The following is a 10,683-nucleotide window of genomic DNA, read 5'->3' on the forward strand; positions in this document are numbered from 1 at the left end:
GGTCTTACGAGGAAAGGTTGAGGGTGCTAGGCCTTTTCTCATTAGAGCGGAGAAGGATGAGGGGCGACTTGATAGAGGTTTATAAGATGATCAGGGGAATAGATAGAGTAGACAGTCAGAGACTTTTTCCCCAGGTGGAACACACCATTACAAGGGGACATAAATTTAAGGTGAAAGGTGGAAGATATAGGAGGGATATCAGAGGTAGGTTCTTTACCCAGAGAGTAGTGGGGGCATGGAATGCACTGCCTGTGGAAGTAGTTGAGTCGGAAACATTAGGGACCTTCAAGCAGCTGTTGGATAGGTACATGGATTACGGGAAAATGATATAGTGTAGATTTATTTGTTCTTAAGGGCAGCACGGTAGCATTGTGGATAGCACAATTGCTTCACAGATCCATGGTCCCAGGTTCGATTCCAGCTTGGGTCATTGTCTGTGCGGAGTCTGCACGTCCTCCCCGTGTCTGCGTGGGTTTCCTCCGGGTGCTCCGGTTTCCTCCCACAGTCCAAAGATGTGCGGGTTAGGTGAATTGGCCAATGATAAATTGCCCTTAATGTCCAAATTGCCCTTGGTGTTGGATGGAGGTGTTGTTGAGTTTGGGTAGGGTGCTCTTTCCAAGAGCTGGTGCAGACTCAAGGGGCCGAATGGCCTCCTTCTGCACTGTAAATTCAATGATAATCTATGATTAATCTAGGACAAAGGTTCGGCACAACATCGTGGGCCGAAGGGCCTGTTCTGTGCTGTATTTTCTATGAACTAATCACTTTGGAACAGCAAAGAACAAAGCCAGTGGAAGGCTGAATTCACTTGCATAGATCACACAGAATTCACCCTGCTGGATGATCCCAAAGTAAGTCTTGCATGTTCAAGGCAATCTCCCACCTTGGATCAAGAACAGTCAATGAATAGAATGGGAAATATTGGCACAGGCTGCACATAATAATTAGAGGAATGGGGTCACAGCAAGGTAAAAAGCAATATGTCCGACCAAATTCTCATTCAATCGTTCCTTTTTTTTTTTAAATCGAAGAAATTCCAATTGTGAGCAAAACCAGAACTAGGGGCCATAGTCACTAAGGAATCCAAATGGGAACGCAAGATAAACGTATTTACTAGAACAGTGGCAAGAATCACACAATCCAGACTGGTTACAGCTCGGAATGTGGCTATTGAGTCCATTGTGTGGCCACTGAATGAGCAATCGTCCTTCTCCTTGTGATCCTATTCATTCTTCCCTTTCAGTTAACAGTCTAATTCTCTTTTGAATGCTTCGATTGAACCTGCCTCCACTGCATACACAGGCTACGCAAAAAGTTTTTCCTCGTGCCATTTTTGTTTCTTTTGCCAATCACCTTAAATCTATGCTCTCCCATTCTCAATCCTTTGACAAGTGGGAACAATATGCCTACCTGTTATGGGCCACGGTTTTGAAAACTCTGAAGTACATTATGGAGTTCACCTGACCTCTTAAGTGTTTATTGAATTTGGCTAGGGTGAGCACAGGAGTTCTCAGGTGCTGTTATTCAACAGAGTTCTTCGGCACTTTTAATCAAAAAATAAATTGAGTTAATATTTGTATCAACACACACAGCAAGAATTTTTATCAGCTACAAACATAAAAATCCCACACAGATACAGTAATCTATGTATAACCATTAATGAATTCCCCCTTAACTGTTCCAATTCAATAACAAAATCCAAGTAAAACCAGAAACCCCTTTTCAAAGGTGTGGCCCAGCACACTGCATTCTTACTGGTATAAGACTTGTTAGTGATACTCTGTTCTCCTTTTCAAACAGCAGATTTGAATTCCTTCCAGAAATCAATTATCTCTTTTAAGTTACCAAGTAGCCAGGAAACAGCTTTTAAAATGAAGATAGAGAAAGACGTCTTTCAACCTAAGACAAAAACATTTCTTAAAGGGACATTCACATGACACACCACAAGGCATCACTGAGACAAATCTCTCTGATTCATGCAAGGATAAGTTGTTTGAATCAATGAAGGGGTTAGGAATACAAGAACATGTTGATGGAGTTCGATGGAGGGTTTTGTGGAGCACAATCACTGGCATGGACCTGATCAGCCAAATGGTCAGTCTCTGTATTGTAAACATCTTCTAACAGTTAATAAAATTCAGCACTTCAAACAGCAAAAACAATAGGTGACTCCCTGGTTTATCTGAAGCCCAGGTCAACTCTTCAGTAGTTTGGTTGAATGGCTCCTACCTCGTCCACAAGGATGTAAAGGTATTTCATTGGGGTTCAATGTGCCTGGCTCCCCTCAGCACTAGCACTCCCCCAACCCTTCCACAGACACCTTCCTCATTCAATCTCTCTGGCTTTAATCCAGAGTGGTAACTCTCCCCTCATCCCATGGTCAGTCTCCCTCCTTTCCATTTTTACCTCACATTCACTGTCTCCATTCTCTTATCCCGCAGTCTACCCTAATCCTTCACCCTATCCCTGTCTTCCCCACTTCTATCCAGCAGGCTCCGAAAACCTTTCCAAAAGCTAACAGAGATTTAAATTGAAGTCAAGATCAACTCGTAAACTTAGAGCTAGTATTAATCTTGTCCCTTTTTTCATTTAGTTCACAAAGGCAGAAACACAAACAAAAATAGCAACACAAGCTCAAGGTGCAGCTTGAAGCTATTATTCTGACATGTGCTACTCTTCGGCCTATGAGAGAATGGAGGCTGTATCCATTGTCAACAAAGCATCACACGTTTCTCACACCTAAAAGACCAGTCAATTTTTTAAGGAATAAGATTTGGCAATATGGATCAATGCCCAATTTTCCAAATCCTACTTATCTCATGTGGAAACTTAGCACTATGATGTGTTGTGTCTGTAGCATAAAATCTTTGAAACACAGACAAAATACTGCATACACTGTTTAATTGTGCCCATCTGCTCGAGTTGGTCAATGAAGATTGTTTTCCTCACATTAAAGGCAATATTACTTGATCAGAAATTAAGATCTTGACAACAATAATGAATTTGAAGCAATTCCTTTATTACATTATACCATGTCAATAACTGTCAAGAGAAGATAATGAGTGCTAAAGTAATCACTGGTACATTGAAATAAAAATGAACGGAGGGATCCTTTCTCAATCTTTACTGCCCAGTTAATTATAAAAGTGCCCTGAGCAGCAGTGCTGTCAGATTCATTAACAGCCCTGCAACCCAGTAATTCCAATAAGCAATCCAGAGAGATAACAAAAGAATACCCCAAGCCAGTCTGAACACTTGCTTGCTTTGTAAATGATATACATTTGTAGAAACTCAAAAACAAAGCTTCAACAAAAAAAGTTTTCACCCATATTATCTATGCATTCACAAAATTACCCAAAATATGATTATGTTTTCCTTTTGTGAGCCAAAAGCACCTTACTCAAAATTGTTCAGGGCTATGGATGCATTTATTGTGTGATCAGATCAATCTTTCAGTTCATGTACCCAGTGTCTGACTAATAACCCAGTGAGAGGGGATCATGTATTCCTTCCAACTGGAACAGAGAAAATTCCTTCTTGATTCACCTTTCCGGAGAACTCCCAGAGAATATCCTTAAATAAGCCATTATCTGTACATTATTAGATGAATCAAAACATTAACTCAAGCAGATACTGCAAAGCTCCCAAGGTTCTGATAACTTTTCATGGTACCATTGTTTTCATGGTACCAGTTAATTTTGATATAGGGACATGGTACTTTCTTCAATTAAATGCAAAGAACTCCACTATTTCTTTACAAAAAAGTATAATGTCAAATTAGGTGGTTCAACCACAGCAGAGCCCCATGTGTCACTGTCTGCCTTGACACATCAGCAAAATATACTCCAATGATCTCCACCCATGTATGCAGAGATATTAGTTTATTGTAAAGATGCAATGCTTTAAGGCTCATTAACAAGCTACATCACAATTTATTTAATCTAATCGCCTTAACATTAATGCTTCCCATTGCGTAAACATTTTGCCCATGATGAAGATGTACACTAATTATTTTCTTAAAATGCCTATACTAATGATCCAGTATTGTGATATCAAAACATGAATACTTCTAAAAATATTGGTAATATTAATATATGCAGAGAATGTTAGTAACCATAAAGCAGCAAATTTAAAATTAAAACACTGGAAACTTCCAAAAAATAAAAGGGGTGACACAGTCGGTACTTTAGAAAAAAAATGCTTGGGAGTGCAACAACCTTGTGGTTTCAAATGATGATAGAAACTGCATATCATCAGGATTCTTCCAGCACATAGCCCAATGAGGCTATGTTATTTTCCAGATCACTCAATAAACTGCCAAACAATATCACAATGTGAATTCATCGCAATCTTTTACATATTATCTACTATAGCAGAAAAGAACGACAACTACAATATTATGCACTGAAAATCAGCATTCAGCTGGTTCAGAGGCATGGCAATATGAAGGGAAAGAATAATACAGAAGAATATAGGAGTACTGATTACCACTTTGAGCAACAATTCACCAATAACTTATTGTTCCTTGCCATAGCCTATATTATTTATGCTTTTTCATTTGTCTTTAACCAATCAGTAAGATTTTGTTGAAGTTACCAGATCGGAGGCACCATACCTTTAATTGCAATTTGTTATTTCAACATTGGGGTGAAAAATCCGTTTCAAAATTCTCATTTCAAAACAATAGATTACAATCAGAGGTACGATATCTGTTTATGATAAAGAAACTAGTTTCACTCAAAATATGTAACTTCCAGATATATTATAGGAACAGGACTCAGATCTGAATATTTATGAAGGAGGAAAAATGCCATAGGGATTCGACACCTTCCATGTCTACCAAATTCCCCAATCCCTCCGGCCAAATTCTGATGGCAGAAACACCCAGAAGGTGGAGGTTTTTTTAAACCTGGAAAGGAGAAGAGAAACAAGGGAAAAGGAAAATGAAAAAGTACAAGATTTTCAGTTAGTTGGAAATTTCTGCAGCTTCTATTTCACGAGATTCGAACAGAACCCCCGGTGAGGGTTTAACGGTTTGGGTGATGATAAATTTTCTATGGTTAAATGCCAGTACTGTAGCCACCTGGGTTGGCCAACTCCCGACGTAAAATGGAGAACAGCAAAGGCTGAAGGGAAATTCAGCCAACAGAGGCAGAAACTAGCAGGTGCAAGTTACTGTGTATTAAACTCTGCTAAAGCCCAGACAGCATCGATACAAGCAGCCATCTGCATAATAATGTAGCAGCCATCTACATACTAATGAGCGATCCCCAGGAACAATCAAAACATTTGGGATAAACAAGGCCAAGCCAGACTCCGCGGCGCCAGCAGGAGCCAACACAAAAGAGGTTAACGGACACCTCAAGACCGCCCATCAATCAGGTAACCGCTCCAGTATTGGAGAAATCGAACCAAGCGATTGGAACGAAGTCCAATCACTTGGAACCAGGTTCAGGGTCCGCCCCGAAAGGCGGGAAGCCCCTGGGGACTATAAAGTTAAGCCCCCAAGTTCAAATCGTCCTTCTTGACTGGGTCACTCAGCAACGCGAACCAACCCTTGACAGTGACCGGTTCAGCTGCTGCCAAGATCCAGTAAGTCTTAAGTCAACACTCGCTACGAGATAGGCACTCCTAGCTACCAGTCCGTACCAACTTCGAATCCCGCAGACTCAGAACCCGAACGAAAGGCCATTTGTTCCCCTGACCTGGTGGGCCAGTCCGAAGCTAAGTATAGGCCTGTTAGTTGTAGAAGTAGCTTAGAAGTAGAATTTATGCATGAGTAGCGATTACTGAGTATAATAAATGTGCTTTGATTTGAATCTTACTAATTGGTGTATTGAGTTATTGATCATTACTTGAACTTGAACCTCGTGGCGGTATCATAAAGATACCTGGCGACTCGAGAGCAAAGGTTATAAAACAGAGCCAATTGAACCAACCAAAAGTTAGCAACAGTACCTGAAACATTGTTACTGCAATCAAAGGAATTTAAAGCCTCAGGGATCAAATATGCTGTTTAATATCCATTGTCCATGGGTGTAGCGGAGTAGTTGCAGGAATGATAAATAAATGTCAACCTGCCCAATCTGTTTAGACCGAAAATCTAATGTTCTGTGGAAATATGCTAACTAAAGGATTAGAAAAGAAAGATTGAGCAAAGAGCACAAGAAACTATGTTATGCCAAAGTGAGGAAGATCCAAAACACCCAATGGAATTAGAAATAATTTTAAGGAAAATATAGAATAGGAACAAGAAACCTGATTAAACCAGAATATATATGTTTAAGACTATCTAACCGACATATGTTTAAAGTTGGACAAGAATATCAAATAAGATATACGTAAATAAGGAGAGAATTAAGGTGGATGATGACAAGAAAGATGACATGCTGTAAGAATATCATTTCGGAGTTGCTGCAGAATATGAAAGAAGCTGGCAATGAATTAAGTGGTAAGCAAAGTTGAAGATGGCCAAATTATATAATGAAATGACATGCAATTTCAGGGGTAGATTCAATCTACATGTAAATGTAGAAGTTCATTAATTTTCCAAGACATTACAATGCTGTGGATTGAGGGAATAGACTGGACACTGGTTAAATGGAAGTTACAAAAACTCTCCCCGAAGTTTCAGTAGTAAGTTTACATTTCAACAAGTAAAAGCTAAAACATATTACCACTAGATACAAAAATGGCTCTATAATGAAGTCAAAATGTAAACTTCATCGGCTAGAAAGAGGTAAAGAGATGGATATCGTATCATTGGGCTCAAGCCTCTTGCTATATAATATTCAGCATGGAATGGGAAAGGAGGGTGGCGGGTTGAGAGGGTAGTTTAATGGAATTAGTTTTTAAGTTTGCAAATGATCCCAAAATAGGAGATAGGACAAATAATAAGGAATACCATAACCAATTGCAAAATATTTAGATCTTTCATATAAATAGATTACATGAAAAATTGTGTAAAATAATGATTACAGTAAGGAATTGAAAAATAAAAGTATCTATGCAGTGGAGCATTAGTATCGTTTACAGATTAGGAAAAAGATGCAAGGTGTTAATAAGTGGGTCAATAAATATATCAGCACAACACAACTGAACAGAAGAACTCAAAATGATCAAATTGACATATGCAGGGTAAGTAGGTTATGGTGAGTGGCTCAAATACTGGGCCACCTCAGATTAAAGAAGCCAGGCAGAAATGTTCTTAACCCAGAAGTTAGAGAGTTATGGAATAAGAGGAAAATGGCTGAACGTGTGGCGTCTGCACGTTCTCCCAGTGTCTGCGTGGGTTTCCTCCGTGCGCTCTGGTCTCCTCCCACAAATCCCGAAAACATGCTGGAAGGTAATTTGGACATTCTGAATTCTCCGTGTACCCGAACAGACGCCGGAATGTGATGACATGGGGCTTTTCACAGTAACTTCATTGCAGTGTTAATTTAAGCCTACTTGTGACAATAAAGATTTTTAAGTGGATTGGCATCCCGAACAGCAAATCTTTCTAAAATGCAAGGATTTTTAAACCTAAACATAATGAGCAGCTGGGATGGCATTAATGAACTGCTTGAACTCTTGCCATTTCGACATCTATTATCTCCCTCCTACATCTATCACGCGCTTCACTGTAACATACTGCATAGACTGGAACACACACCTGAATCACGGGAACAGTTCAATTCAATGTTGCTTTCTAACAGCAACTCTCGCCTGAAGTATGCTGTCAACCTACTTTGCATGTAGAATAGGGCTTGATTCTACAACCTGCTCACCAATTGAACTCATCGTTTATTAAACCGTAAGCTTCTCTTCTTTGCAGAATCTTAACACAGTAAACAAACTCAGAAAGAGTAACATAAGCTATTTCAGTTGCAAACGATTGTTCTTTCAACGATCTAACTTTTTGAAATGCTCCTTTGTTAGTTGCTTATAGCTGTACAGGTACTGTGCATGCAGCTATTAACCATTGATCGGCAGGACAACAATATTAAAGCCCGAGTCTGGAAGCTGGGAGACAAGTCCAATTGCACCCTGCGACATAGGAACATGGTTTGGCTGAGCAGAATATCAGAACCCGATGCAGATTTTTCCAAGAGAGTCAACGCAAAAGATCCAGACGAGGAAGTTCAACTAAAATTCAGGAAGTTCAACATCACAGGAGACCTGAACGTCTACATTTTTTTAAAAACACACAGAAAACAAACTTCTCTGTAAGTTAGGGTGAAAAGTCTGGCTCCAGGGATTTGTAGCCAGTGTAAGAGCCGTAGCCGCGGGGAGGGCAGACACGTCCCGGGCTCAATCCAAGCGCCCGAGCCAAGGAGGCGCTCACAGGGTCCGGGCCGCTTCCCTGTCTGTGATGCTGGGTGGGAGAGAGAGCCGGAACGGCGCGGCCCATTCCCGCGGCGCGGCCCATTCCCGGTGCCCAGTCCCTCAGGCAGCGGCAGGCCCTCCTTCTCTCCCCCAGCACCCGCTCTCACCTCATATACATGCCGACAGAACGACACTCGGACACGGTGTTTCTGTCTGGCCCCGGGTTGTTTACTCTCGGCCGCTCCGGCTCTATTTTCTTCCCCTCTTCTTTTTTCCTCACAGGCTCAAAACGTCCACTCCCCCCGCCGCCCCCACACGTGACCGCCCCAAATACGGCAAGAGGCGGGGGTAATCTGAGTCACGCCCCTCTCCTGTCTAGGCCAATCCGCACGCGCTCCCCCTTCAACGAGATGTCTCATTGGTCGGAAACACTGTCTATCACAGAGTGACCCGCCCTCAGGGCTGCCTGAGACTCGATGATGTCATCGCCCAACTGATTCGCAGCCGAACCGCGCCCCCCCCCCCCCCCTCCCCACAGTGGGGGGAGATGGTGGAGAGAGAGGGGAAAGTGCAGAGATACAGGGGGAAGGTATGATAGAGATAGAGAGGGGACAGGTACAGAGATGGGATGGAGGGGGGCAAAGGTGCAGAGATAGAGAAGAAAGGTGTAGAGGTAGAGGGGACAGGTGAAGAGATGGAGAGAGGAAAGGTGTAGATATATAGGAGAAAGGTGCAGAGAGAGAGGGGAAAGGTGTAGAAATAGAGGGGAAAGGTGCAGAGGTAGAGGGGAAAGGTGCAGAGGTAGAGGGGAAAGGTGCAGAGGTAGAGGGGAAAGGTGCAGAGGTAGAGGGGAAAGGTGCAGAGGTAGAGGGGAAAGGTGCAGAGGTAGAGGGGAAAGGTGCAGAGGTAGAGGGGAAAGGTGCAGAGATAGAGGAAAGGTGTAGAGATAGAGGGGACAGGTGTAGAGATAGAGAGACGAAAGGTGTCGAGAAGAGGGGGCAGGTGTAGAGATAGAGAGAGGAAATGTCTAGAGATAGAGGGGACAGGTGTAGAGATAGAGAGACGAAAGGTGTAGAGATGTAGAGGGGAAAGGTGTAGAGATAGAGGGGAAATGTGTAGAGATAGGGAACAAAGGTGTAGAGATAGAGAACAAAGGTGTAGTTACAGAGAGGGGAAAGGAGTAAAGATAGAGGGGAAAGGTGTAGAGATAGAGAGGGGAAGATGTAGAGGTAGAGGGGAAAGGTTGAGAGATAGAGAGGAAAGGTGCAGAGGTAGAGAAGAAAGGTGTAGAGAGGAAAGGTGTAGAGGTGGAGAAGAAAGGTGCAGGTAGAGAGGAAAGGTGCAGATGTAGAGAGGAAATGTGTAGAGATAGAGAGGAAAAGTGTAGAGATAGAGAGGAAAAGAGAAGGCGAGGGATGGTGAAGAGAGAGGAAAGGAGATGGAGAGAAGGTGGAGAGAGTGGAAGGTGGAAAGAATGAGAGAGTCAGGGAGGGATGGTTTTGTGAAAAGGAAATAACTTTCACCAAATCTTTGAGGAAGTGACGTTCTGTTGGTAAAGGGGCACTGGTGGATGTACTGTACTTAGTCTTCCAGAAGACATTTGGTAAAGTGCCACATCAAAGGTTATTACAGAAAATAAAAGCTCATGGTAACGGTGATAAAATTGGCATTGTTATGGTCCAGGGTTTAGAGAACCCCAAAGTGTATCATGGAGTTCACTTGACCCACAACTTTAAATAGATTTTGGTGATGGGGAACACAAGGGCCCACTTTACAGGTGTGATGCAAGAGAACTAAGAGTATTTTTAAACAAAAACAATGTTTATTCTATGAACCCAGTTAACATTTTATAAACATACAGTGAACGTCTTAGCAACCATCAATTCAAATTGACCACCCCCCAAAGAATACAGTATTCGATAAGACATCCATAAGACAAAAACACTTTTTACAGCAGGTTTAAATTCTCTACTAAGAGCAGTTACCACTTTGAAATCACCAAATGAACATTCTTTAGCTTGCAGAGATTCATACACATCTTGCTGTGACTGCAGTTTCTCCAAATCTAAAACAAAACTAAACATAGCCACAAAGCAGCTTTTCAGCTCAAAATGAAAGAGAAAGACACCCCAGCTCCACCCACACTCTGACATCACTACTGCCATTTGAGAAACACACATTTCTTATAGGGACTCTTACATGACACCTCCCCCCAAGAAAATTTTTTCAAAACATCAACTTCAAGATGGTTTCATTTATCACCTTTTCACTTTCCGTTAAGAAATACTGACAGTAAAGATAGTTTGTATTTAACAGAACAAACACGGAAACATTTATAATAGCATAGTCCATTTTAGTTCTTCTTCCTGCAACTCG

At 41.7% G+C, this 10,683-nt stretch overlaps 1 protein-coding gene across 5 annotated transcripts in view; it reads right to left on the minus strand.

The window, feature by feature from the left end:
• Nucleotides 1–8,632, minus strand: part of LOC140428038 (transcription regulator protein BACH1-like) — a 101,716-nt gene extending 93,084 nt beyond the window's left edge. For 4 of the 5 annotated variants that reach the window (XM_072514022.1, XM_072514023.1, XM_072514021.1 and 1 more), the window contains exon 1: nucleotides 8,475–8,632. The gene's annotated coding sequence lies outside the window, so the exon portion shown is untranslated. The remainder of the gene's footprint in view (nucleotides 1–8,474) is intronic. The other variant, XM_072514024.1, reaches the window with a different exon arrangement.
• Nucleotides 8,633–10,683: the final 2,051 nt, after the last annotated feature.

The sequence above is a fragment of the Scyliorhinus torazame genome, chromosome 8, assembly GCF_047496885.1.
Source record: "Scyliorhinus torazame isolate Kashiwa2021f chromosome 8, sScyTor2.1, whole genome shotgun sequence".
Taxonomy (NCBI): domain Eukaryota; kingdom Metazoa; phylum Chordata; class Chondrichthyes; order Carcharhiniformes; family Scyliorhinidae; genus Scyliorhinus; species Scyliorhinus torazame.